Source organism: Ovis aries, chromosome 19 (assembly GCF_016772045.2).
Source record: "Ovis aries strain OAR_USU_Benz2616 breed Rambouillet chromosome 19, ARS-UI_Ramb_v3.0, whole genome shotgun sequence".
In the NCBI taxonomy this organism is placed as follows: domain Eukaryota; kingdom Metazoa; phylum Chordata; class Mammalia; order Artiodactyla; family Bovidae; genus Ovis; species Ovis aries.
In genome coordinates, this window is record NC_056072.1 from 27,275,715 (window position 1) to 27,291,717 (window position 16,003).

The 16,003-nt window shown below is 37.4% G+C and overlaps 1 protein-coding gene and 1 non-coding gene across 2 annotated transcripts in view; one reads left to right on the forward strand and one right to left on the reverse strand.

The window, feature by feature from the left end:
- The window catches only part of CNTN3 (contactin 3), a 408,740-nt gene that overhangs the window by 179,249 nt on the left and 213,488 nt on the right, over positions 1 to 16,003 (forward strand). The window lies entirely within an intron of this gene.
- Positions 3,219 to 3,325, reverse strand: LOC114109458 (U6 spliceosomal RNA). The gene has a single exon (XR_003586144.1). It is a non-coding gene; the product is annotated as a U6 spliceosomal RNA (small nuclear RNA).

The following is a 16,003-nucleotide window of genomic DNA, read 5'->3' on the forward strand; positions in this document are numbered from 1 at the left end:
CGTTAAAAAGAATTCATTTGAATCAGTTCTGATGAAATGGATGAAACTGGAGCCAATTATACAGAGTGAAGTAAGCCAGAAAGAAAAACACCAATACAGTATACTAACACATATATATGGAATTTAGGAAGATGGCAATGACGACCCTGTATGCAAGACAGGGAAAGAGACACAGATGTGTATAACGGACTTTTGGACTCAGAGGGAGAGGGAGAGGGTGGGATGATTTGGGAGAATGACATTCTAACATGTATACTATCATGTGAATTGAATCGCCAGTCTATGTCTGACGCAGGATGCAGCATGCTTGGGGCTGGTGCATGGGGATGACCCAGAGAGATGTTATGGGGAGGGAGGTGGGAGGGGGGTTCATGTTTGGGAACGCATGTAAGAATTAAAGATATTAAAATTTAAAAAATAAAAACTAAAAAAAAACAAAAAACTTATACCAACCAGTGGGATTTATTGGCTGACAGTCAACCTGTTTGTTGGCCCCCATGTCACACAGCTCATCAAATGCTTTGAATATTGACGAAGCTTTCAGTTTTTAGAGATAACATTATAGCCAGTAGTCCTTGTTAAACAAAGTACAGACATATGGATGCAAAGAAACAGGGTTTTTTGTTTGTTTCTTGAGAAAATTTCGCACAAAGGAGACTAGTGAGAAATAAGATTAGATGACATAGGTCTTATATGAAATTTTATGGAATTTGGGGCTTACTTTATAGTCAATGGAAAGATATTAAATGTCAGAGTTGACAAGGTGACCAGGTATGTGTTTTTAGATGTGTGATCTGTGGTTTGGAGGTGAAGACATTAGAAAAAGGAAGGCTGATTAGATTGCAGTTAGACACAGCGGGTGGAGAAGGCAATGGCACCCCACTCCAGTACTTCTGCCAGGAAAATTCCATGGATAGGGAGCCTGGTAGGCTGCAGTCCATAGGGTCGCGAACAGTCGGACACGACTGAGTGACTTCACTTTCACTTTTCACTTTCATGCATTGGAGAAGGAAATGGCAACCCACTCCAGTGTTCTTGCCTGGAGAATCCCAGGGATGGGGGAGCCTGGTGGGCTGCCATCTATGGGGTCACACAGAGTTGGACACGACTGAAGTGACTTAGCAGCAGCAGCAGACACAGCAGGAAAAAAATTGATAAAACACGTTCAAGATAGTCTGGATTAGATCTGAGTAATGAATGAAGAAACAAGATGACTCTGAGGCTGATTCTTTGCTTTTACTTTTGTGTAGGGGGAGAATGAAGAGTGCTGTGATAGCCTGAGAGGACTGGGTAAAAAAGCTTTTTTTTTTTTGAGAAGTTTATTATTGATATATTATTCAGCTGCCAGTGTTTTAGTTATGTGCTAGGGGAGAAAAGTGTTTATAAGCAAAGTCCTTCTTATTGTTGCTCTCCCCATTACATTCTAAATTAGGAGGATAAACTATACTGGAAGAGCATGGGAGATTGGTCATTTGAAGGATAGGATGCCTTCTCAATAGGCAAGTTGTCATTATCTGATTTCTTATAGTTAAGAAGTACAGTTGAGTGGCAAAGTGACTTTAAGAAGAAAATATTCATTAATAAATTCAGTTCAGTTCAGTTGCTCAGTCATATCCGACTGTTTGCAACCCCATGAACCACAGCACGCCAGGCCTCCCTGTCCATCACCAACTCCTAGTGTCCACCCAAACTCATGTCCATTGAGTTGGTGATTCCATCCAACCATGTCATCCTCTGTTGACCCCTTCTCCCCCCTCCCTCAATCTTTCCCAGAATCAGGGTCTTTTCCAATGAGTCAGCTCTTCAGTTTCAGCTTCAACATCAGTCCTTCCAATGAATACCCAGGACTGATCTCCTTTAGGATGGACTGGTTGGATCTCCTTGCAGTCCAAGGAACTCTCAAGAGTCTTCTCCAACGCCACAGTTCAAAAGCATCAATTCTTTTGCACTCAGTTTTCTTTAGAGTCCAACACTCATACCCATACATGACTACTGGAAAACCATAGCCTTGACTAGACGGACCTTTGTTGACAGAGTAATGTCTCCGCTTTTCAATACGCTGTCTAGGTTGGTCATAACTTTCCTTCCAAGGAGTAAGTGTCTTTTAATTTCATGGCTGCAGTCACCATATGCAGTGATTTTGGAGCCCAAAAAAGATAAAGTCAGCCACTGTTTCTACTGTTTCCCCATCTATTTGCGTGAAGTGATGGGACCAGATGCCATGATCTTTGTTTTCTGAATGTTGAGCTTTAAGGCAACTTTTTCACTCTCCACTTTCACTTTCATCAGCAGGCTTTTTAGTTCTTCACTTTCTGCCATAAGGGTGGTGTCATCTGCATATCTGAGGTTATTGATATTTCTCCCAGCAATCTTGATTCCAGCTTGTGCTTCCTCCAGGCCAGTGTTTCTTTTTTTTTTTTTTTTTTTGATTTCTCTGCTTGATATTATATTTTTGATATTATCTCCTGTTACACTTTTTGTTGCAGCAAATCATTAATTTTCTTACAGTATAATGTTACATTGTATGACTGTAGTACTGTCTATATATCCCTTTTATTCTTGGTGAATATCTACTTTATTCCTAGTGTTTGGCTATTAACATTCACTCAACCGTGATTATTTTTCTCTCCATTATTTTTTTTTTTGACTTTGTTTATTTTATTTTTATTTTTTATTTTTTTTTTATTTTTAGTTTTTTATTTTTTTAAATTTTAAAATCTTTAATTCTTACATGCATTCCCAAACATGAACCCCCCTCCCACCTCCCCTCCCCATAACATCTTTCTGGGTCATCCCCATGCACCAGCCCCAAGCATGCTGCATCCTGCGTCAGACATAGACTGGCGATTCAATTCACATGATAGTATACATGTTAGAATGTCATTCTCCCAAATCATCCCACCCTCTCCCTCTCCCTCTGAGTCCAAAAAGTCCGTTATACACATCTGTGTCTCTTTCCCTGTCTTGCATACAGGGTCGTCATTGCCATCTTCCTAAATTCCATATATATGTGTTAGTATACTGTATTGGTGTTTTTCTTTCTGGCTTACTTCACTCTGTATAATCGGCTCCAGTTTCATCCATCTCATCAGAACTGATTCAAATGAATTCTTTTTAACAGCTGAGTAATACTCCATTGTGTATATGTACCACAGCTTTCTTATCCATTCATCTGCTGATGGACATCTAGGTTGTTTCCATGTCCTGGCTATTATAAAAAAAATATGGAACGCTTCACAAATTTGCGTGTCATCCTTGCGCAGGGGCCATGCTAATCTTCTCTGTATCATTCCAATTTTAGTGTATGTGCTGCCGAAGCAAGCACCAGGCCAGTGTTTCTTATGATGTACTCTGCATAGAAGTTGAATAAGCAGGGTGACAATATACAGCCTTTACATACTCCTTTTCCTATCTGGAACCAGTCTGTTGTTCCATGTCCAGTTCTAACTGTTGCTTCCTGACTTGCATATAGGTTTCTCAAGAGGCAGGTCAGGTGGTCTGGTATTCCCAACTCTTTCAGAATTTTCCACAGTTTATTGTGATCTACACAGTCAAAGGCTTTGGCCTGGTCAATAAAGAAGAAATAGATGTTTTTCTGGAACTCTCTTGCTTTTTCAGTGATCTTGGACTGCAAGGAGATCCAACCAGCCCATTCTAAAGGAGATCAGCCCTAGGTGTTCTTTGGAAGGAATGATGCTAAAGCTGAAACTCCAGTACTTTGGCCACCTCATGTGAAGGATTGACTCATTGGCAAAGACTCTGATGCTGGGAGGGATTGGGAGCAGGAGGAGAAGGGGACGACTGAGAATGAGATGGCTGGATGGCATCACCGACTCGATGGACATGAGTTTGAGTGATTTCCAGGAGTTGGTGATGAACAGGGAGGCCTGGCGTGCTGAGATTCATGGGGTCACAAAGAGTCAGACATGACTGAGCGACTGAACTGAACTGAACATTAATAAATTAAGCACTTATAAAAGCATTCCACATTGAAATATCCCTCCTTACTAATACCCCTAGTGTCAACTATGACCTCTCCTATTTTTTTCAAGCCATCTCAATGATAATTCAAGTATCCAATAATATAATGCAGATTAAATGCAAAGAGATTGAAAAGTGGAATTGCAGTTTTATCAAAACTCCAGAATGATGGAGATTAATGCATCTAGGTAGAGAAACAAATAATATCTGAACCTACTGATCAATTTTAACATCCACACAAAGGAGTATCCAGAATTATGTGCCTCTCGATGTGATGCTATGGAAAATACATAGTAAAATCTATAAATGATAGTTAACTCAAATAAGTGAAAAATAGTGACTCTAATTAAGTTTCTAAGTCAAACCATTTGGTCTGAGATGCAGAAAATGAAGGCACTATCCACTGAAAATTCTGTTTCTAAATGGAGGAATAAACGCCTTAGCTTTAAAATCACTTCTGAGTACTCAAACAAGACCATGGAGACCTTTATCAATTAATTGTACTGTTTGTGAATTTGTATAAATAATAACAAAGATCCTCTTAAAACGTTTATATTCTTAAGGTTAAAACAAGTATGTTTCAAAAAGCCTTGTATCTGTGGAGCCTTGTGTTGAAGCTTGTGGTAAAAATTTTAGAAAAGTTTACTGCATCAGGTGATTAGAATGGTTATATCATTTCTGAACTGTCAAGAAAATCACAGGGATGCAGTTAATCATTTCAGCGCACACATGACTCATTTCCTTCAACATATAAATAACACAAAGAAAAAGAGAAGGAGCAGGAAGAATGGGAGGTAAAACACATCAGTGAAACAAAAAAGCTTGTTATTTTAGTTCATTTGGGCTACTATATCAAATAACAGACTGGGAACTTATAAACATTAGACATTTATTTCTCACACTTCTGGAAGTTGGAAGTCAAAGATCGGGGTTTCAGCCTGGTCAGTTGAGGGTCCTCTTCACAGAGGGTCACAGACTTCTTATATCCTTACATTGTAAAAGAAGTAAACATCAACCAGTACATTTAGCAGCATGATACACAAGAAAAGTCATATGATCATGTCACATATTTTATCACCCATATGTGATAAAATCTCTCACCAAGTTAAAAATACAAGGGAATTACCTCACTGTAGTTAGCAGGGTATTTAATGGTGAAAGATTGAATGGTTTCCATTTAAGATCAGAAATGAGGCCAAGATGTTTATTCTCACCTTTCTTATTCAGTATAAGGATAATAAAGTCACTAAGTCATGTCCAACTCTTTGTGACTCCAAAGACTTAGCCCGTTGGGCTCTTCTATCCATGGAATTCTCCAGGTAGGAATACTGGAGTGGGTAGCTTTTCCCTTCTCCAGGGGATCTTCCTAACCCAGGGTTCAAATGCATGTCTCGCTCATTGCAGGCAGACTCCTCACCATCTGAGCCACCAGGGAAGCTCCTATATAGTTAACAATGTATTTAATGGTGAAGGATTGGATGGTTTCCATGTAAAGACAGATGAGGCAGAGATGCCCATTCTAACCTTTATTATTGAATATAGTACTGAAAATTGTAGCCCCTGCAATAAGTAAGTCATGGAAAAGAAAAGGCATACATATTGGAAAGTAAAAAGAAAAAAAAAAACCCACACAATTGTATTTACAGATATATGTAAAATCCAAAGGAATCTACAAAAATTTCTGAGAGCTAAGTTTAGCAAGATCAAAGAAAACAAGTTCACATGAAAAACAATCATGTTTTTATATGATGACAAATGAACTCACTAAAATCAAAATTGTTACAGGTGCTTCAAGGAAAATGAAATCCTAGAGACACAGACTTTGCAGAATACATTCAACATCCTTATGCTGAAATTTGTATAATGCTAATGAAGGAAATTATATACCTAAATAAATGGAATGAAATACCATGTTCATAAAACAGAATACCATCATGTCAGTTCTCCCCAAACTGATCTGAAGGTTTAATTACATTCCAAAAGGAAAAAAAAGTGAATTTTATTTTGATTTGTTTTGTTTTATGTAAAATATATAAAATTATATATATAATATAGAAAAACTTCCTCTAAAATTTATATGAGGCACAGACTTTGAAAGCACTCCTAAAAAGAAGAATAGAGTGTGAGTAATCACTCTGATTCCTGGTATTAAGGATTTTTTTTTTGAACTTTAAAAAAAAATTTTTATTTTTTATTTATTTATTTATTTTTTTAACTTTTTATTTTTACTTTATTTTACTTTATAATACTGTATTGGTTTTGCCATACATTGACATGAATCCACCACGGGTGTACATGCGATCCCAAACATGAACCCCCCCCCCCCACTTCCCTCCCCACAACATCCCTCTGGGTCATCCCCGTGCGCCAGCCCCAAGCATGGTATTAAGGATTAATATTTAACTACAGTAAAGCAGACCATTGTATTGGAAAATGGGTAGCTCACAGAAGAAGGAGTAGAATAGAGGATCCATACCTCGATCTACACATATATTCTAAACAAAGATGCTGAGGCAATTCAAGATAATATAACCTTTTAATAGATTGTGTTGGAAAAATTGGATATGTCTAAGCAAAACAGTGACTCGATAGAAACTTCATACTTTTTACAAAAATTGACTCAAAATTAATCATGAACGTCAGTGTAAAATGCAAAAATATAGAACTTATAAAAATAGGAAAAAAAAAATTCTTGAGACCAAGGACTAGCTAAAGTGTTCTTAGGCTTGGGCCCCAAAGCATTATTCATAAAAGGAAAAATTTTAAATTAGACCTCATTAATTAAGAATCATTTTTTGCCCTATCAAAGACCATGGGAAGAGGATGAAAATCTACCCTATGGACTAGAAGAAATTATTGCAAACATTGTGTGTGCTAATGGTAAAGCTCATATGTTAACTGAATGAAATGGGTTGTAGCTATTAGAAATAATACTACAATACACTTGTGTCTCTGTTTCCAAGGGGATTGGTTCCAGGATACCTCCCCACATACCAGAATCGCCCCATGTTCGAGTTTCTTATATAAAATGGTATTGTGTTTCCATATAACCTATCCACATCCTTCATTATACTTTGTCATTTCTAGTTTGCTTGTAATACCTAATACAGTGTAAATGCTATGTAGATAGTTGTAAATACAATGTAAATAGTTGACAGCTCAACGCAAATTCGAGTTTTGCTTTTTGGAAGAAACCTGGTAGAACTTTGTTTTGAATATTTTCAATCTGTGGTTGGTTGGATCCCAGGATGCAGGAGCCATGGATACGGAGAGCTGACTCTATTTAAAATAATGAGCTGTTCGGATTTGCTTTAAAGTACTCCAGGAAAATATAAAAGTAGAATGCATGAAACCTCAGTAAAAATGTGATGAAAGATGGACGTGATCTTGTTCACGAACTAAATTTAGGCAGGCTACCTTCAAGGTTAAAGACAGCTTTTAACTGACGACTAATGGATGAATACAGGGTGAAGACCCAAGTAGAATGATTGAAGAAAAGTTTCAACAAAGGGAATGGCATGTATAGAGTCTTCGTGGTTGGAAAAGCAGCAAGCATAGGACATGCTAGGGCCTGAGAGTACTTTGATGATTGGACCCTAGAATTTATAGAGATTGCTGGAAAGAGATGAGGCATGCAGGGCTCTCACACGCCTTGGTAAGAAATCAGTCAGTGGGAAGACATTGAAGTGGTGTAAGCTGGGAGGTAGGAGAGTCAGATTTGCTCTTGGATGATTGTGGAGGATGTTTGGTAGAAGAGATTGATCATGGTGGCTCAGATAAGGATCATAACCCTGGAGGTTCATGAGGTAATTAGAAGTGTCAGAACTTGGTGATAGATTGAGTGTAAGGAAGTATAAGTGGAAAGTAGTAGCAAGATCTTTCTGGGTCTGGCAAAACAACGGGGTATGAAAAGGCAACATGGAGTAAAGAGAGCAAGCTCTACAGAGGGAACTTTGCACAACCCCCTGTTACAAGGCAGAGAGCTGAAGATTCGAGGAACGCTGAGCAGTCCAGTCAGTGTAGGAATGGCTGTGGGGTTCTAGGTCAGTCAAGTGGACAAAGGCTTTGGCTGATCTTCACATGAGGCAGATGCACTTTGCAGTCTTTAACTGAATAAAATATAGCTCTTGCATTAAATGGTATGTGAATAGAGACTGCAGATTTACAGCTGCTCTGTAGTTTCCAGCTGGAAGAAAACAGAACTGAAAAGACACAAAACTGTGTTTTATTGAGTCTGGATGGCTACAGAGTTTGGAACCAAATAGATCTTTTTTCTCTCCCTTAATTATGTAGATCACACCATTTGGTGTATATAGATGTACAGGTGTTGACAGCTGCATGATGGCACAGTGAAGCACATTTTCTCCAGCTTTCCATTCTAGTCCAATTTCCAGTATCCCTTACTTTTGGCAACCTCTGATCTCTTCTCTGTGTATATTGTTGTGCCTTTTCCATAAAGCCATATAAATGGGATTTAAAGTACATAAGCTTTTGAGCCTGGCTTCTCTGTGGACTATATTGGTCTCTGTCCATTCATACTCAGTTCCCCCTTTGTAGTAGATACAGCCATAGAAAATGTATAGATAAAATGGATTTAGCTGTGTTCCAGTACAACTGTCTTTTGGCACTGATTTTTTGTTTGTTTGTTTTATTTGTTAAATGTCATGAAAGAGAAGTCTTCTTTTCATTATTTTTTAACTAATATAGCAAACAATAATAACAAAAACTAGATGGCATGCTGGATTTGGCCTTTAGGCAGTAGGTTGCCAAATCTCATACCAGTAACCTCAGACACACTGTAAATCCTAGAAAATGTTAACTACTTTTATTATCGATGACTATATAAGTCTTATGATCTCCATTGCTGATTAGAAGAGGATAAGGTATATATTAACTCCATCAGAGAGTTGTGTACCTGGACTTCATCAAAGTACTAGCCACTCTCTTCCTCCGTCTCTGAAGAATTAACTTACTGATAAATTCAGCAAGGATGACCACTGATGTCAATTTGCCTGGGGCATTTTCAACTTAGATCTATTCTCCCTTCTTGGTACGTTTTTGTTGTTATTCAATTGCCAAGTCGTGTCCGACAGTTTGCCACTCCCATGGACTGTAGCCCACTAGGCTTCTCTGTCCTCCACTGTCTCCTGGAGTTTGCTCAAATCCATGTCCAGTGAGTCAGTGATGCCATCTAAACATCCCATCCTTTGCTGCCCCCTTCCCCTTTTGTCTTCAATCTTTCTCAGCGTCGGGGTCCATCCCAGTTAGCTCTTCACATTAGGTGTCCAAAGCATTGGAACTTCAACCTCAGCAGCAGTCCCTCCACTGAGTATTCAGGGTTGATTTCTTTTAGGGTTGACTGGTTTGATCTCTGTACAGTCTGAAAGACTCTGAAGAGTTCTCTCTAGCACCACAACTCTAAAGCATCAATTGTTTGGCACCAAGCCTTCCTTATGGTCCAACTCTCATCCATATATGACCTCCAGAAAAACCACAGTATTGACTGTATGGACCCTTGTTGGCAAAGCGATGTCTCTGCCGTTTAATATATTTTCTAGGTTTGTCATAGCTTTTCTTCCAAGGAGCAAGCATCTGCATGGGTGTTTAGTGCCTATTTTCACATTCAAAATTGTCTTGAGGTGGGTGATGTTATGTGGTCAATCCAGAGCTCATCAGCCTATGTGGAAGATGCTGTGAGAAATAGCTGTGAAACACTCAGAAATACCAACCGTTCTCTGTATGGGAACATTTAATATCAGCTACAGTTGTGTTTCACTTGTGGAATGAAAAAAAAAAAAATCTTTCTGGACATAGTACATTGTTGAACCGAACAAATGTTTGCTCTCTTCATAATCATTAGAAAGCGCAGAATGAAATTTATGACTAGAATGTAAGAAGGTAGGACTTTATGCAGTTCCTAATTCTCCATATTTTATACCACTGCTTTTTCCTTTTTGCACTTTTTAGATCTTTCTTATTATTTTTTTGTCTTGTCCTTCTGAGTTATACAAAACTTTTCTTAAAAAAGGCAAGGCATTTAAAATTTAATGCATTTTAAGTTTTGTCATGCTTTCTTTATACATAATAAGTGTAAAAGATTTCTTAGTTTTGATAGTGAGTGTAAGAAGTCAAAGTAAACATATGGAGTGAAAGTAATTTTTATTGGCCTAATTATTTTTAAAGCCAGTAGGAATAGTGTTCTTCCTACACCTACACCTTGTTCTACAAATAATGTTTAAATTTGAATAGTGTTGTGTTTTTGTTTTTTGGTTTTTGGTTTTTTTTTTTGATTGGGAAAATTCTCAGAGGGCTATCTTACTTAATTTGGTTATGGTAAATGGTATTATTCTCTTATTCCTCTTTTCCTGATGAGAATACTGAGTCTCAAAGACTTCAGGTGATATTATTTAGGCATACAGATTATGATAAACCTCGGCTACTTACCTGTAGCTGAAAGGCTGTTATGCATACCTAACTTGTAAATTTTTGTCTTTATGCGGAGTTATTTTCTGAAAACTGTTACCCATTTGGTGTACATTAAATCTTTGCAAACAATTAAAACAGTTTTTAATTTTTCTCACTCTTAATGTTAAATGATGATTTTTTCCACTAAATTCAGTTGTATAATTTTATCATAGGCTTCTGCAAAAATATCAGATTTTATAATATTAAAATAAAAGACTATTAACTACTAGAATATTAATTTTACCATAGGTATTTTCAAAATATAATATTTTATGAAGGTAAAGTAAACTCTGCCATTAGCATGGCATATTTGTGGAAGGAGAATTATTAATATCCTTTGTGTTTATTGGCCTTAAGAATTACTTTGTTTTATTTTTATAGTATGCAAAGATAAAAATTCTTCATAAGTTGATTTTATTTTTCCCTTGAATGTGTCCTAATTTGCTATTTCAACATAAAAGAAACATTGTAAATGCTCAACCAGATGAAATGAACACCATGTGTTCGTCTACCAAGAAAGTTTTAACCTAAGTCATGAAAAGGGAAATTGAAAAAGTTTTGTGTTTTATTTAATGGCAAATGCAAAATCACCTACAGTGTAACTTCCTACCAGTCATTGGCTTCCTATATAGCAAAACATTCAACAACCCAACTGTTTTTAATAATTTACTTTCCACCTCTTGACACCTGCATGAATATCAGGTGCTTTTACCAACGCATACCGCCTAATGCTAAATGAGCAGATTATCTCTTTCAGTGTTTTCATCTGTTCCTACATGCTGACATTATGTTCCTATTTTAGTAGTGTACTTTACTGCTCTAAAAGAAACAAATCACTTTTTATATCTATACCACTCATCCTGAACCCATTAATGCAATATGATTCTAACACGTTGCCAAAAAAGTGTATAAGTGGCTTTAGGGTTCTCCAGATTGCAAATTTTATGCTACTGCAATAACTTTGAAGTAAGATGCTTCTAGGCAAGAAAGATGTAGAGGGGCTTTGTGAGTCAGTGGAAAGGTAATTTAAATTTTAATATTGTTAATTTTTTTCAATCAATAGATCTTCATTTTTAAAAGTAGCCTGCATGCATGCTAAGTCACTCAGCCATGTCCAACTCTTTGCAACCCCATGGACTGTAGCCCTCCAGACTCCTCTCTCCATGTGATTCTCCAGGCAAGAATGTTTGGGTAGGTTGCCATGCCCTCCACCAGGGCATCTTCCTGACACAGGGATTGAACCCTAGTCTCTTATGTGTCCTGAATTGGCAGTTGTTACTGCTAGTGCACTGGGAAGCCCTATAACATGTTAAAGGTTTGTATTGATAAGAATGTCTCTTTCCTACCTCCATAACTTTGGTTGCCAGGCAACAATTCCTGTATGACTATTCAAGCATACATAGGTTTAAAATAGTAACACCCCATTGTTCAGCACCTTACAATTCCTATTTAGTATATATTGGATATTGTTTCCTATCAGAATATATGGCTTTCCCCCACAGAGCTGTGTAACAGTCCACACCATAGACCATTATATTCAAAGCATAGTTCTTTCCGACCAGCAGTATCAGCTTCACCTGAAAACTTATTGCAAATCCAAATTCTTGGGCTCTACCTCAGACCTACTGCATCAGACAGTTTGGGGTCGGACCTGAGAAGATCTCAGGAGATTCTGATGCCCATGAAAGCTTGAGATGCAGGGCTTCAGATGAATCATCTTCTTTATAGAGGTGTCTATTAAAAATCACTTAGACTTTTTCTAGCCTTTTCCTTTCATGAATAGTACTGCAGTGAAGATCCTTATATATAGACCTTTTAAGGAGATTGATGGATCTTTGTTAAACTGCTTTTCAAAGTTATACCAATTTACATCCCCACCAATAATGTATGAGATTTTTCTAAGCATTTCTAAAACAGTCTTTCTTGAGGTTTTCTTCTATTTTTGTAACTTTTAAAAATTAGTGTTGATAATAAATGAATGGCTAAGAGGGCTAGATAAAGGATCTGTCGGGGGAAAAAGCCACCGAAAAAGACTGAGAAAATATGATCCGATAGATAGGTAGGTGATTACAGTAGGAGAGAATGTTAAAAGGGCTGTGGAAGATTGTATGTTTCAGGATGGCTGACCTACAGTGTGATATTAACATTCCTCCCGAAGAGAAGTAGTAGTAGTATCTGTGCAACCTTCTTGAATCTGGGCAAGCCTATAACTACAGTGGAAGTGATCATATGTGATTTCTAAGGATGAGGTCATCAAAGGCAATATTGCCTGTCCGTCCTCCTTTGAACCGAGCAACTATGCAAAAAAAAAAAAAAAAAACAAAAAACAAAGCAAAACAAAACCATGTCATCCATTGAGAGAACCAAGGTTCTTTGCTCTCAGCTCTGACTTAGCTCCCTACTGACTGTCAATGTCAGCTTGCTCTCTTTGAAGAAAATCTTCCAGTCCCAATGGCTGCCCCATCTGATGTCACATGTAGCAGAGAGTATTAGAGTTCCTTGCTGAACCCTGTCCTGGTTACGTATTTGTGAAGAAACAAATTATGATTGTTATTTTAAGCCACTGATTTATTTGGAATGATTGTTACACAGCAGTAGAAAACTGGAACAAGGGCTCTTTAAGATCTAATAGGCTTCTAGCACTCTTAGAGCAGTGAAGGTAGAGGCAGATGCTTAAAAACAATAGGTTCAAAATTAAGTATTTCTTGTTCTGCGTTCTCCAGTCAAACAAACTTGGAACTGAGCTTTTGGAATGAGCAAGTTCTTAAATTCAGAATAACGTATAGACTGCGCACATGTCTAATTAGTCTACAATACTGAGTTCCTGGTATGCATAGGTAATTAAACACATGGTATATGTCTGTATGCTTATAATTGGAAGATTCAATGGTTTTTAAAAACTGTATGTCAAAGAATTGTACATATGTAAAATATATTTCAAATAGTTATAAAATAGAATAAAAATCTTCCCTACCATAGAGTAAGATGCTTTTGTAGAAATGGGGTAACTTATTTTCATAAGCTTTCAAGTGAAGGGTTTTCATTTTTAGATAAGGGATGAGGGAAATACGCTCAGTATATTTCATTCTCTTGTGACTAAATTATTATGTAACTACTTAAGATCACAGAAATTATCGTGAAAGTAAGAAATGTATTTTTAACATGCTCTTTTGAGAAATAGGGAGTTAAATTGCCTTATGTGTCCAGAATTTTCAAACACTTCTTATGTTTAATGACAGTATTCCAAAGATATTCCTATGGATCTTAGGGTCCTGGGTACATATATTTTACTTACTCTATAATGGAGTAGTCTTCTATTCTTTTGGACATTTGGGAAAAGACCAATTAAGGCCGAATAGCTTTTGGTAACTGTCAGAATCAAAATGACATCAGTCAACCCAGGCTTACATTTTAATGAAGGGTAAGTTCTGTCAGCAGGTTTTGCTGCCTGTCAAGTAGATTACCCCTTTGTGCAAAATATTAAAATGTGTGGCCCTCAAATCACTAACCAGATGTACCTATTTCATATTTATATTTGTATTTGTGGTTTCGATCCCTGGCAGGAAGATTCCCTGGAGGAGGAAATGCCAACCCACTCTAGTATTCTTGCTTAGAAAATCACATGGACAGAGGAGCCTGGTGGGCTACAGTCCTTGGGTTGCAGAGTCAGACACGACTGAGCATGCATGCGTGCACATGTTTTATATTTATTAATAATAAATCCAAAAGCCCCCCCCCCCCCCGCCACTGGCAGAATCAGAATCTTTAGAGTTGGGGCCTGGGGATCTTAACTTTAAGCATACTTCTCTGCTGATTATTATATACCAGAGTGAATTTTATTCTTCTCTCTATTAAAAATGATGGCTGGTTTTCTTTTTAATTGAGCACAGATGACTAAAGAGATTAGTGTTCTAAAAGAGCATATAAATAATTCAGGTTTAAACTCTTTGCTATAATGGTATGATTAACTTAAAACGCAGAACCTCATCCAAAAATGATTTTTCAGTCCTTTTCTCTTACTTTGTCATTCTTGTGGTAGGATGTCTGTTGACAATGAAATGGCCTTAGAGCAGGTGCAATAAGCAGCCACAGTGGATCTCCATTAACTTTTATTATAAATATGTAGATATTTCTTCATGATTTATACTGATACCTTCTGAAAAGACTAGAGTTGGCTTGCAGAATAAAGTTAGTATGAAACAGGACAGCCACAGATAGTAATGGATGGAGACCATTTGAAAGACAGAGGCATCTGGGAGATGTTGATTCTAACAGCTGGAAAGTATCCTGATCAGTGCCACCAAATGAAACATGTTGGATTATACATTTTTAGTCATGGTTATACAAAGCATATATGACTGTCAGAAGAGGCTAACTTTTTTTTCTTTGAACTAAATAAGCAAGTGTGAATGTGGGCTGTATAGTGATGGATATTGTATAACAGAGAAAATAAGAAATGTTTTGCAAAATATAGAGAAAAATATTTGTGAAATGTATCATTCTGGTTACTCTGAGAGCTTTGCATTAAATACAGCCATTAAAGACACTTCTTGTTTGGCTAATAGTGAAGCAAAGTCACTCAGTTGTGTCCGACTCTTTGTGATCCCATGGACTGTAGCCCACCAGGTTCCTCTGTCCATGGGATTTCCCAGGCAAGAATACTGGTGTGGGTTGCCATTTTCTTCTCCAGGGGATTTTCCTGACCTGGGGATCGAACCCGGGTCTCCGGCATTGCAGACAGACACTTTACCATCTGAGCCACCAGGGAATTTGGCTAATACCTTATAATAATAGATAACATTTGGTGTTTGGCCTGCCCTGGTATATGGTTTTTCATTTAATCTTCAAAAAAATAAAAGCCAGAAATGTATATAATATTGCTCTTCTTGTTTTACATCTTAGAACCTTAGGTGTGTGTCGGGAGGCTGAGTGATTTGAGTTGCTTGGGTTACCAAGTGTCACCCTGACTTGAGAGTCTCGTATTACACTTTATGTGCTTATCAAATTCATCCAAGTGGTTTGCCTTCTGCTGTCCTAAATTAAAATAATAAATTGTGCATATTGGAGAATAAGGATGAATAGTTTGTAGTTTCATTATTTCAGCCTTTCATTTTCTAGACCAAGACAAATTACCTTAATCACTTTATCTAGTGTCCTGAGATGAGAATGGTGTCTAAAGATTCTGTTGTTACTTTATATTGTAGGTTAAAAGAAGCCCATCTATTTATGTGCTTCTTATGGCAATATACGTGGCAAATGTATGTGTTTGGAATGGATATAAGCAAGGAAGGAAAATGAATTTGCCCTCTTATTCTCACCTAAACTCTGGGCTTACCAACTGCAGTGTGGGTGTGTATCATGGGATTCATGATGGTAGTAGAGTAAAAAGATTCTTTGTCCAGAGGAAATCCATGGATCATACTGAGTATGTGTGCAAGCAATTCATTAAAAGCCCTGGAGTTCTGCCCCATGTAGTATAGAAGACAAAACTTTAACCTGGAAAATCTTAAAGCAGATGTTCCCAGCTGAGTGCCTCATCCATAAAGTGACATCCGGC